Source organism: Macrobrachium rosenbergii, chromosome 21 (genome assembly GCF_040412425.1).
Source record: "Macrobrachium rosenbergii isolate ZJJX-2024 chromosome 21, ASM4041242v1, whole genome shotgun sequence".
Taxonomy (NCBI): Eukaryota; Metazoa; Arthropoda; class Malacostraca; order Decapoda; family Palaemonidae; genus Macrobrachium; species Macrobrachium rosenbergii.
This window is the reverse complement of record NC_089761.1, coordinates 48,876,763-48,891,772: the sequence shown is the minus strand read 5'-3', so window position 1 is coordinate 48,891,772 and position 15,010 is coordinate 48,876,763.

Below are 15,010 nucleotides of genomic sequence, written 5' to 3'. Positions count from 1 at the left end.
ATAATGATCAAAGGAAGATTGAAATAGCTTGGACGTGTCTTTGGAGACCACCCCGGGGGAAAAAGTACGTGATAGTGCTTAGATGGGCTCAGTGGACACCAGAAGATTTGGAAGACCTAGGCTAGAGAGTGAACATTTGTGAAAAAAAGGCAAATGAAAAGATAAAATCAAAGAATTTGACAGAGGTATATATATATATATATATATATATATATATATATATATATATATATATATATATATATATACATACTATGTATATATGTATATACACATATACATATTTATACACATATATATATGTATATATGTATATACACACATACATATTTATACACATATATATATATATACATTATTATGCTTACATATCGAAAATAACTTATGCCATAATACATTTTATAACATCAACCTTAACCTAAGAACCACGTTCAGGCAAATAATTCAACAAATGAGAAATGAAAAGAAGGAAGTTACATCATTCACTTTAAGTAAAAGTAACAGCAAGAAGTTAAATGTAACAGAAAGCATTACTCCGTAAGAAAACCACAAATTCGGCGGATTTTGTCACTACAGCGAAGACGGTGTATCATTAACATTATGTAGAAAAAAAGAGAAAGACACGGTTCACATGAAAATCTTCTCGAAGTGAACGAACATGAATCAAATAAAGATGTGGATCCGCATCCGGAACCATCACTCAACTTAGCAAACACTCCAGCGGCATACAGTCACACCTCCACAAAAGGGCGGTAAAAGAAGTATTGGAAGGAATACAAGCAACAAGGGAGAGGAAAAGACGTCAGAGAGGAGGGGGAGAAAGTAAAATGACTTTTTCGTTAAATGTGAAATGGAATCCAAGCGAAAGTGGATCTAGGTGAAGACAAACAGAACGTTATTTCCGGTTGGTCACCAATTTTTGAAGGATTGCGCATCACCCGCTCCGCGATTGCGTCAACAGGAAATCCTCTTCAGTTCCGCGAGAACCTAAAGAAATCCTGCCGGAAATGTTTAATCCTTCTTGTTCTAAGTAGCCTAACAATTACAATCACTGATAACGTTAGCGTGTAAATTTACTGGATCCTATTTGATGGGAGGGATTCACTTGAAAATCAGTCTCCAATCCCAAACCACCAACACCGCATCGTCGGCAAACCTGAATGACTTCACACTATTCAAGATCTCTTTCTCTAATTCACAGACATCATCACCTGTCCTCTCCTGCAGCTCTTACGTCATTTCATATATATAATATATATATATATATATATATATATATATATATATATATATATATATATATATATATATATATATATATATATATATACGACCAAGCGCTGGAGCCGATGAGGTCATTCAGCGATGAAAGGGAAATTAACAGTAAGAAGGTTTTAAAGGTGTAACAGGAGGACAACCTCGCAGTTGCACTATGAAACAATTGTTAGGAGAGGACGTAAAGTAAAACGGAAGAAAGACAATATGAACGCAGGTACAGTAAAATGAATGAAAGGGTTGCAGCTAGGTGCCGAAGCGACGTTGCAAACATTAAGTAATGCCTATTGTGCACCACGTGAGGTGCACTGACGGCACTACCCCACTACGGAGATTTCATCTATATATACTTTCATCTATCCCCCTAAGACGGAATGGCTCCAGTAAATCAACAGCAATTATTCTGGGATGAAGCTGCTAGCCCCATGTACAACTACCTGCTTGGATGACCACAGACACAATAGTTCCCAGAAGAATAAGCCCAAGTCATTTCCACCCTGCCTGGGATCGAACTCAAGATTCTCGCGTATTTATTTACTCAAAAGAAATAAGCCGTTAATTTGAAAAGCTTGAAATTTAATCGGCAGATTCATGAGACCTCAACATCTGATGACACAAAAACGCATTGCACCAATATAATACACAACAATGGGAACGGAGGAACATGCCGTGACTTTCAAAACAGAAAGTGTTAGTAACATGTTCTACTGAACTTTTTGTTCACACAGAACGACAGAAGAATGCATCAGTAACAATAGAATAATAAAAAAGAGGGTACTTAAATATATATACTTATAGCTATGTACATGCATAAATAGAAACATAGACCACACACATATACACATGTGTGTGTGTATATATATATATATATACAGTATATATATATATATATATATATATATATATATATATATATATATATATATATATATATATATATATATATATATATATATATATAAAATGTCTTCGAATAATAACGCTATAAACTCTACCCTTTCAATTGTTCTTATGGACTACCTTTATTAGATGGAATTCTCCTTTAAAAGAAAATAGTTTACAGTTACACACACACACACACACACACCCACACACACACACACACACACACACATATATATATATAAGTGTCTTCCCATAATGCTATATATATATAAAATATATATGTGTGTGTACAAATGGATCTCCTGAAAACTATGCATATACATACATGCTTCTTCTCATAATGCTTATATTACAAAACACAAAGTATTACAAATGGATCTCCTGAAACTGATCTCTCTCTCTCTCTCTCTCTCTCTCTCTCTCTCTCACACTCACTCACACACACACACAAAACCTTGCATACCCTGCAAGAATGACTACCCAGTGCCCGCGAGGCAACACAACAGCGCAACAATAAATCGTAAAAAAAAAAAAAAAAAAGGCCGTTAGTTCTCTCTAGTGAAAGCGCTGACCAACCCCAAACCGTTCTTATTGCTTTGTTGCTCCCCCCCCCACCCCACCCCAACCACCACCACCCCCACTGCTTCCGGCATCCCGGCCGGGAGCGGGGAATAATGGCGCTGACACAGTCTTAAAGCGTCCGGTTTTAATGATCGATGTACCTAAATGGACACAGGAAGTTTTTCCTCTTTTATTCTTTTGTTTTCTCTCAGGCGATGGGAGAAATTGCGACGCAGGAGGCGTGTTTTCTTTTTAACTGTTTCTGTGGTTATGATGTACCTCACTTGCAGGTTGCTTTTGACATTTCATTGCTCATGCTCCGCTCATGTCATTATGTAAGCATGTTTAATAATGTGCCTTCACACATGCACGCGCAATCATTTCTTCACGCACGCGCGCAGGCAGATTAGTACAAATCAAACTTCCAACTGGCAAGCGCAGTTATGGATGGGTCTCGAATCTTCCTCTCGGCACAGCCATTAACGCCATTGCCGTATCCAGTCACATACAGCAATGGGGAAGAAGAGACTGTAAATAGTAGCAAATAGCAATGAGGGGCGGAGGACTGTTGGTGGGGGTGGGAGGTAGTGGGGTGGAGAGAACTGAGACGAGACGGGACGTGCGAGGGAGTGACCCGAAACACTTACCATCTGTTTGCTTACTTTCTCTCTTGCTCAAACGACGCCTCGGACTGTTAGACGGCTGAAGACGTCATTTTCCTCTTTTTCAAAAAGAGATGAGGAGTGGGATTTTGATAAATTGGGCCACTCAAGTGGAAGAGAAAGATATCTATTTGGTAGTTCTGGCTTTTTATTTTCTGTTTTCAGAATGCCGTGAAGCTGTTACCATTATACATACAAGGTATACGCATGGACAGAATTCCCTGAGTGTTGGACAAGACTGGACAGAGTGATTCGAATATACATACATACATACATATATATATATATATATATATATATATATATATATATATATATATTTCATTATATAGTTATTATATATATACATATATATACTGTTATAAATATATATATATATATATATATATATATATATATATATATATATATATTATATATATATTATATATATATATATATATATATATATATATATATATATATATATATATATATATATATATATATATATATATATATATATATATATATACATATACATTATTGAAGTTCAGTAGTGAAGATGCTCACCTCACTAGCAAGAGGTCCCAGGTGAGGCAGAATGATTTAGTGACGTTCAATAAACGCCACTGTGCCTCTGATGAATCTGGCATTGGCATTGAGACTCAGGGCCTAACACCTGACGGAGGAAAAGACAATGCACATGCCAGCGAAAAAGTGTTCCCTTGAGAGCGAACTGCTTCAGATGACAAGCACCCTGAAAATATTCATAAATACTTGTCCTTTTTTCACCGCCCACAAACTTCTCTTCAAGAACAGACGCTGACAGACAGACAGACAGGAAACCTGTGCTCATACACATCTATGCATGGTCGTCCATACTTGTATTGGATCTGTGAGCAGGAGTTGCAATGACAAAGTAAGTAAGTATACCTGTGAGCTGATTAACAGCTCTCCTTGGCCCGAAGGATTAGACTTATTTTACGTGGCTAAGAACCATTTGGTAACTGGGACCTAAGCTTATTGTGGAATCCGAACCACATTATAGCGGAAATTAATTTCTTTCAAAATAAATTCAACTCTTCATCAGCCGGCCGCGAATTGAACTCCGGCCCATCGAATGACAGTCTGAAGCTCTACCGAGTCAGCCAACAAAGGGCTGTTGCAATGACAGGTAATAGCGGTACAAGCACCTCACGGACAGACTGACCAATCCCATTCTTTGAGAGCATCAAATTCGTACTGAGTTTGACTGATATCTCATCAACCGTGCACGAAGAGTTGCAATGGCGATGTATGTTAAGTTAAGTATACCTTAGTTTAACCAGACCACTGAGCTGATTAACAGCTCTCCTAGGGCAGGCCCGAAGGGTTAGACTTATTTTACGCGGTTAAGAACCAACTGGCTACCTAGCAACGGGACCTACAGCTTATTGTGGAATCCGAACCACATTATACCGAGAAATGAATTTTAACACCAGAAATAAATTCCTCTAATTCTTCAGTGGCCTGCCGGAGAATCGAACGCGGGCCTAGGAGAGTGCTAGGCGAGTACGATATCGACCCATCCAATGAAGAACTTGGCAGCCATTTGTAGCATGAGCGTCATAGTGAAGGCCACTCTCTTTGTTCAAAAGTTATGCCAAGCTGTATGCAATGCGTACAAACAGACATACAAACAGACGTTCTCCTTTCAGGCGCATGCAGGGTGTTCAACCTCTAAACCAAGTTTGACTGAAATCCCTTCATGCTGAAAGCAGACTGATGGATGATATCCACTCATGCATATCTATGCACGATGGTTGACCTTTGTACCCAGTTCAGCTGAAATCTTCTCAAGCGTGTACGTGGAGCTGCATGACTAGATACAAATATGGAATGAAAGACAATCCCCTCTGCAAATCTATGAATGATGATCTACCTTTGAATTTAGTTAGGACAAGGTGCGATGGAAAGGTAAGTGTGACAGGAACCAGGAACGCTGAGACCAGAAAGATAGACAATCTCCTTTCTTGTGCATACATAAAAGATGGACTACCATTGTAACTAGTTTGATTAGAATTCCTTCATCAGTGCAAGAAAAACTGCAATGAAAAGGTACGCCCAACAGATACACTCGGTAAACTTACATATAGACAATCTCCTTGCATGCGTATATATGCAAGATGGTCTACTATTGTGCCAGTTTGGCTGGAATCCCATTGACAGTAAAAGGTTTGAAAGATGTAACAGGAGAAAAACCTCGCAGTTGCACTAAGAATCAATTGTTGGGAGAGGGTGGAGATGGAAGATGGAAGAAAGAGAATATGAATTGAGGTACAGTAAAAGGAACGAAAGGTGTTGCAGCTAGAGGCCAAAGGCACGCTGCAAAGAACCTTAAGTAATGCCTACAGTGCACCGCACGAAGTGCACTGACGGTACTAACCCCCTACGGGACTCTGAAGGTAGGGGACCAAGAAGTAGAAACCACTTACTGATACATTCAGAGCGCCATTTTGATAAGTAAAAAAAGAAAAGGAAAAACATCAATTTATGAAAACATAAAAAACAGATCATTAACACCTTTAAATAAACGGCGCCATTCACCTCAACTTGCTCATAATTTCAAGACTCGTGGATATCACAGAATTTAGTACAAAAATAACATTTTCCATTTTCCTCAAGACCCAAACACGTACATACATACATATGCACATGTTTGTATATGTTTTGTTTGGAATTTCCGTGATAGAGTGTTTACCAACCTAACCTCACCAGTGACAGACCCCGAGATCGATCCCAGGGATGGGAGACGACTTAGCCCCTTATCCAGAAAAATTAACTGCACCTGTGCTGACTTACAGAATCACTACTTGGAGCCAGTTTGTTGTGGTGGGTGCACCTGAGATGGGGAAGGTCATGCGGCTAGCAACCTCATCCCGGAAGACTGCTCTTAATATGAAGGTTAACAACCTCTGCAACCAAGCCCTTAAGGGAGACATCGCTGTAAACAACGCAAGAATGAGTCTAGCTTGTCAAACGCCTCGAGTGCAAGGAGACCTTAAAGCCTACTCTTCAGTCTAAGGCGGAGTGTGGCAATCAAAGGCTGAAGAAAGTTTTACTGTGCGATCGTTGATTACTTTGGCTCTCCGACAAATATTAACAGAGCGTAGAAAGTCTTAGGCATGAAAGTATAGAGGGAAAAACCAAAATAAATATAAAAATAAATAAATACATAAATAAATAAACATAACGAGAGCCCGCTTCGACAACAAAAGCTTTATGATGCTGTTCGGCTGCCTAAAAATTAGTTTTTACTAAATAAGAAACTAAAATGTCCAGGTACCAAGAATTCAGCGATTACAAATGACACTATTTCGGTGAGATGGTTACCGGAAATTTTGCATTTCCTGGTAAGAAAAATTATTTGCAAATTGGAACTAAATTTACTATATCCACTACCGATTTTCTCAAATCATTCTATAATTCATCGCTGTTGAGTCTTTTAAACTATTTTGCCTGACTAACAACTGCCCATCCACCCACTGAATTCACCTTGATTTTAAATCTGCATTTTCAGAACGATTGGGCCACAAAGATTAGTCTAAATCACTCCACTATTTAGTATATTTACGCGAATAGTTATTTTATTTACCTGGTCTATCTATTTCCCCATTTACAGATTTATTACTCTGCTGATTCTACGAAGCCAAAGCAAACTTCTTTATCACCTTTAAAAGTAAAGGAATAAAAATCTCATTATTCTTGACGCTGCTGACGCGAGTGTTTCATTGGTGTGGAAGTCAAAAGGTCAGGTTTCGCTGAAGAGGGTTATTTCCTGCTACCACTTCAAGTATATGCATTCAGAGTGCATAAATATCGAGCACGCTAACAGGCAGATGAATACGCTCTCTCTCTCTCTCTCTCTCTCTCTCTCTCTCTCTCTCTCTCTCTCTCTCTCTCTCTCTGCATCGTTATACGAGCCTCGCGTCATTACCGAGATGGGGAGAAGGTTGCTGGAGGTGGGAAAAGGGTTTGTAGTGAGGTTTGGGTACGTTTTCTGAAAACCCCTCGCGTGTCTCTTGACTTCAAAAATTGCCTCCTCTGAGAGAGAAAAAAAAAAAAACATAAACAGTGTTAGAATACTAAGCTCACGTTTGCAAAGTCCATAGTTTGACCACGGCCAGCCGGCCACCAATCGACCTAGCTGTGAATATATATAAGTGTCAGCTGGGGTCGGGAAAAGGGCAATGGGCCGCAATCTCATCCACAGAATTTTTAAGAGAAAATTTTACTCAACTCGCATCGCCCATCTTATGGAGGAAAAGGGCGTATACTATATATATATATATATATATATATATATATATATATATATATATATATATATATATATATATATATATATATATATATATTAAATATACATACATAAAATGCACTATCCTGAGTTCTTGTGTCTTCGCTGGTACATGCATACATTATCAACTAAAAAAATTCATATATAAAATAAATTATATATATATTAAAGGACGTTACTTACTGATTGATATAATCACGTGATCCATATGTATATGTATATATACATGCACACACACAAACACACATAATTTATTACATATATATATGTATCCATTAACAGTATACCTAATTTCCTACTATAATGAACCTTGAGAAAGTTAGCCCTTCGGAATTTCCTCTTATGGTGGAGAATATAATGAAAGGATTACGTTAGTCTTTAAATACGTTTTCTTTATATATATATAATATTATCTATATATATATATTATTTATATATATATATATATATATACATTATATATATAAAGGAATCTTATTCAAAAACTAACGTAATATTCATAAAATATTCCCCACCATAAGATGAAATTGCGAATGGCTAACTTTCTCAAGGTCTGTTATAGTGGGAAATTAGGTTAGCTTCCTCGGCAGTCTGACAAGAACCAGCCAGCCCCAGGAGAAACACTAGCAGGTGACGGAGTGGTAACCATGTTATGCCCGTGGAAGAAGAAGAAGAAAAAGAAAAAGTGGGAAGGGGATACCGGGAAAGTACTCTGTAGTCTAGGCACTGGGTCTAAGAACATAGATTTGGCGGGAACCTGATGAGGTACGGCTGACTACACATTCATGTGACGTAGCCAAGAGCCACGTCTACATGGATCTTAGACGTTGCATACCGTCTCCCTTGTCGAACACCAACTTTTGTTTTCTAGTTTGTTGTTTTTATTTCTGTTTTTAAATTTAATTTCGTCTTTTATAATGCCAAAGACTGGCTTAATCTTGATAGTGCACGAAAAACAAAGATAAGAAACAATTCGAAACGAGTAATAAAAAAATATTTCGATAACGTCCAGAAACGAAGAACTAATTCGGCGGTTACGAAACATCCATTCATTCCTATGCATTTCCGTTTATCCCGACATTCACATATTTTCCCCTTATGGCTTTCCAGTTCTTTGTTCGGCGTGAATCTGCAAGTGAGTGAGATATTGTGTGTGTGTGTGTCAGAGAGAGAGAGAGAGAGAGAGAGAGAGAGAGAGAGAGAGAGAGAGAGAGATACGAACCAGGGGTCAGTGGAATATTTTAATTTCCCCAATAGGATCCTGTAACTAGTACTACTTTCAAGTAACCTAGCTAATGTTCAAGATAACAATATACATATCAAATAACGATATCCAATTTCCAATTACTCGTGAACACAAGTGGAAAATTTATATATATATATATATATATATATATATATATATATATATATATATGTTTGTATATATATAACTTACCTTCAAAACGCCATTTTAACTGATGATGATAAACAGATAGCTTACGTTCGGGTATGCAGTTTTGGTTTGGCTGCCTTCATTTCAGTCACAATACACTGAAATTAAAATTATTTAAATTATCCATCATAAAAATCAGTATTTTGACAATAAAACAAAGTTTTAAGATTTTATATATATATACATATGTATATATATATTGTATATATTTGTATGTATACACAAACACACACACATATATATATACATACATACGAGAGTATTGTACGAAAAATTACTTGGGAATACCACACTTGAAGCGAATTATTTATATGTGCATCTGCCCGGTCAGGATTCGAACCTATAACCTTAAAAGAGTCTCGTGTAAATTAGTGACAAAAAATATATATATATATATATATATATATATATATATATATATATATATATATATATATATACATATATATATATATGTACGTAAATATATATATTTATATGGAGAGAGAGAGAGAGAGAGAGCGATCGTACGTGTTTTTTATAATTATAATTACGCACTCCATATATGTATTTATGTTATACATACCGGTATATTATTTAGCATATATATACGCTATATACATTACATTTATATAAATCTGTGTATATGCGTAATTATAGTTATCAGAACAACGTATTTTTTCTACGCCACATAAACTACAAATAACACCATAAAACCCCATTATTATGTTAGCCGCACTAATATATTTCAGACAACGGTTTCCCGGAGCAACTTGTCTCGTAAAGTTTCGTCGGAAGGATAACAAGAAACATCCATTCCGCTGAGAGAGAGAGAGAGAGAGAGAGAGAGAGAGAGAGAGAGAGAGAGAGAGAGAGAGAGAGAGAGAGAGTGGTTTGTAAGCATACACATATACGTTGCTACACGCAAGTACAGGTACATAAAAACAAATCGGACTGGAATATGAGAGAGAGAGAGAGAGAGAGAGAGAATGACCTCCTAATATCGCGGTTACCAGAAAAAGTCACCCTACTGTGGAAAAAAAGAAGAGGAGGAACCAGATACCAGTTGAATGTCCGAGAGAGAAAGCAGAGTCGTTGACCCCGAAACTCACCAGCTCTGTACAGAAGGTTGCAAGGGAAGGTCACAGTCGATAGGAGAAATACGCAAGTTTTAATTTCATATCGTATATTAGAGGCCCAAAAAACTCTTTCATATTGATAAATGAAGGTTTATAGCGTTCTGTCAAACCTGCGCAGCTCAAGGCTATCACCCACCACAGGCCACCGGTGAAGAGAAACTTCAAGGCTTATTAGACCTACTTTACTTCAAAAACTCACAAACGAAACCTCATAGACAATTATATATATAAAAAAAAATTGTGAACTCATTCTCTAGGAACGTCAGTGAAATCAATTTTCTTTCTAAAATTAGGTGGAGGTAGAGCCCCCGGCAGGATCCTTTCTGGCAAGGATCCAACACTCATGAATTTACTTTCCCTTCGACGGGTTAAGGACAGTTGGCTCACTTCCCTTTGCGCACTTTCTTTTTCAGGGCCGACTCACATACACACACACACACACACACACATATATATGTGTATATATATATACAATTTATTTGTATTTTGTGAAATTACACTTGTCATGCATTAATTATAAGATTTTAATGCCATTTGTCTTCGAAATCTGTTTAGTCGTCAGAGCAAAACATAAAAAATACTCTAGCACAGAACAAAGAGTACTTCACTATTACTAACACGAGTCCATAAAAACAACAAAGACAAAGTCCTAATTATTCACTGGTCGCTGAGTCACATAATACTTTTTATTTACGCATCTCTTTTCTCTTTTGTTTCTCATCAGCTTCCAACCCCCCAACCCCCAAAATCACATTCTTCTTTAAATTTCAACAAACTCCATATCCGCGTTAGCACGACAGTTAAAACATCTTTTTCATACCTGCATCTCAATTTCTATCTTCTCGCGGATGGAGAATATATATAAAAAATGGGTCAGTTATCCGCTGCAATAGCCATGCTGGGCTCAGGTATGCTAACCGGTGGACCCAGCCCAGCCCCTCATTCACTTTCTCTTACCAAATAACGACGCGCTGGTTTCAGCTCCGTCGTTATTTCGCTTTCAGGGCAACTGCAAATTTCTTCTACAGAACTTCGATTGCATATCTGTGGGCGAGTCTATTTCAGTAATGGTTGATAAATCTTCGTATCGTGAGTGTGTGTGGGGGCGGGGGAGAGAGAAAGAGAGAGAGAGAGAGACTCCCTGTAAAACTTTGGGGAATCATTTTTCACTAAATGCAGGTAAATGAATGTGACGGACGAACTTGCAAAACTGGATATCACGATTTCTTAAAAAAGAAGAAGAGGAAAAAAATGATCTCCACGATGGGAAGAACTCGATGGGTGACTGACATTAAGTAACACTGATAACATTCAGGTCTCAATATGAAATGACAAGTCTTATACAGAAAAAAACTTTGAGCAATTCGAAGCATTACACATAATGAATTCGTCAATAATGCACCTAAATAAAAGAAAAAGGCTACCGAGGATACACGGGAAATTAAAAAAAAAAAGTAAAAATGTGTACATCTAGCTTACTAGGCCTAGTTGAACAAAAGCGATGACTATGATGCTTGCAAATCCAAAGTTCAACCAACTTACAAAGTGGTAATTTCAACGCGCTTTTGATAGAAATCTGTTATTTTCCCTTTTCTTCTACATTATTCCAGTAATAGTTTCTGCTTTTCAACGACAGCTTTCACAGCTGAACGTTGTATAGCTTACCAACCCAATGTAACATTCGGTGTATTCTGTATTTCATTAGATGATTATCAACAAATACCAGCATCTACATCACTGACCTTCTAAAGAACTTCGTAGGATGACAATGACCGCTGTACATCAACTTACTGTCCAGGTGAGGTTAAGTCCTAATCCTATGTTATAGGTAAAGGGAGTCTTTACCGCTGAGTGACGTAAAGACTAATAATCACGCATTTCCCGCCAAATAGTCTCACAAGCACTGATACCATAGACAGCTGGGTGTACAATAGCCGGAAAAGGCTTCGAAGGATAGATGACAATGCTTTATGACATTTTCCATCAAATATAATTCTACGAGCACATGATTTCTGAAATCTAGGCCGAATTTATAGCTATCCACTACAGTTTTTGCCATTAAACTCATCAGGCTTGGTAATGTAATTGAAGTTTCCGGTTTTTTTTTTTTCTCAGCGAAATCATGACTAAAGTTTAGACGACATAATATTCATGGTATACCTAAAGCATGAGATTTTCAATATCATCACCTTTTCCTGCCAAGGAGTGCTGATCTTAATATTATCAAGGTATGTTATAATTTCAATTTTATTTGCCTCTCAATCCAAGACACGCCAGTAACAGACAGCCCGAACTAATTAACTAAACTGTTTGAGACCTCCATTTCCCTAGTACGTCACACACGCTATAACCATATTAATACGGACTAATTGTACTCAAGTACACCATTTTCTTTAAAACAGGAGTGTCTGAAATATGCAATAGAAAAAATGGCTCAAGTTAATTACCCTGGGATTGGCACTTCAATGTAATTCCTTTGAACATTCCCAAAACCATGAACAACCAAGTTGGTAGAAATCGCTGGTGCATGACACTAACCTATAATCCTGCACACGTGTGTGCTGCGGTTGTCAAAACGACTCTCATATTCATCTTTTTTTCGGTAAAAGCGATTTCCCTTAAAGTTTATTGCTTTCTTCAAGAGTCGGAGGTAAAACGTGAATATGTTTACAGTTATATTTAAATGTAAACGATGCGAGCAGTCAAAAATTAACTGAAAATTTATTGAATTTCGGAACTGTGAAAGTGTAACAACTACACCTCCTAGAGTAATCTGATTAAATTAGTAATCATGCATATTTGCCGGTATATAGCCTACTGTATACAAAAATAACAGCATACCTTATATGAAAAATTCAAACAACTTCATCAATTTATCAGTAGTTTTGTTTAGGCAGTACCAAGGTTAGGTTAGGTTTTACTCTAAAACACACACATACACACACACAATATTATCTATCTATCTATCTATCTATATATATATATATATATATATATATATATATATATATATATATATATATATAAATATATATATATATATATATATATATATATATATATATATATATATATATATATATATATATATGTGTGTGTGTGTGTATATGAGCTATTTGTTTCGCAGGGGACGGCTCCAGACAGAACGGAGACAATGGTTATTGTCACATTCATATTACGTTGAATCGCAGACGACCCCAAACAAGAAACTTCCCCAAAATTTGCCACTTCGCACACCTCCCCAGACGGCATGTCGGGCCCACCTATTCACATCGCTCTATGCAAGCATTCTCACGCTTCCTGGCTACTGAGGATCTTTCTTTCCAGTACCTCCTGTGACTACCTGTCTAGCACTTTCAAGGTCTTCCTCTACTCATTCCTCTTAACACTTCGAATTATACATTCGTTTCACTAACCCATCGTGCTCCATCCTTTGCTCAGGAACAAACTGTCTCAAATATTTGGATCTATCCTTTCACTTGCGATATTTTTCTTCCAGTCACTCTACAAATCTCCACATTTCTCAACCATTCTTCTTACGTCACATTCGCTAACAAACAATTTATGTGACCAGCTTCAACAACCTCCCTTTTTTTTTCCTGTCCATCACATTCGATGTCCACACTTACTTCCTTGTAGGAGACCTAGATCAACAATCCTTTCAAGTTAAACACACACACACATATACTGTAATATATATATATATATATATATATATATATATATATATATATATATATATATATATATATATATATATATATATATATATATATATAATCTTATAAACAGTATATAATCCCATTCACCTGGGTTTTCCTGCTAATTTTTTTGTACCTTACTGCTTACCACACTCCATCACCGAGTCCAACCAGTCATGGTTATAACATGACTTTCAAAGTCAGGTCTAGTACGGTCAGGTGAACTTGAACTTCCAGATGCTTGATCATCTGGACGTTTCTGTGTAACAGTTGCACGATTGGCCTATTTCAACTTCCCAAGTTCACAATATCTCTTCTAAAGCACACACAAAAGAAATCTCACTTCTAGCAGTGGGCTTAACATAATGACATCGAGATATTTTTGATAAAATTGACTTAGGCCTACTTAAAAGATTCTCGTGCCAGACAGTTACAATGGTACTAACGATGACTGTTACAAATTCTGGGGCTGTTAGTTTCATATGCCTTAAATTATGGTAGGGAACAGTATAATTTGTTTCTAACTATATCCTATGTAAATGAGTATCAACTTCGGGGCGGTTGTACGAAAATCCCTAGCCTCCAATCGTGATAGGCTATATTCAGGAAGTCTGCCATTAGACTTAACTGCTTGCCTGCTATTAGGCTAACCTACTTGTCTACTAATAGCCTAACCTAGCTGTTTCTTTAATCAAACTAGTATCGTTCCTCTTCCCAGTCGTATGTAAAGTTTAAAAACAAAATAGCAACATATGTATCTACGAAAACCCAAACACACGCCTTTTCGAAGGGGGAATGCCACTTCACCCGGAATTTGGTAATACGACTGATATCACTGTCATCAACATCAAGATCCACAAAACACAAAAACACGGCTATGGGACTTTCTCTGGAGAGAGAGAGAGCATCTGAGGCTATAGGTTTTTTTTTTTTTTTTATTCCAGGCGTCTTTGGTCCGATCACACACCCTCCCCAATCCGACACCTGTTACCCCTTACCTGTCTGATCAGCATTCTGACCGGGCAAAACTTGAAGGCGGCTTTGCTGCAATA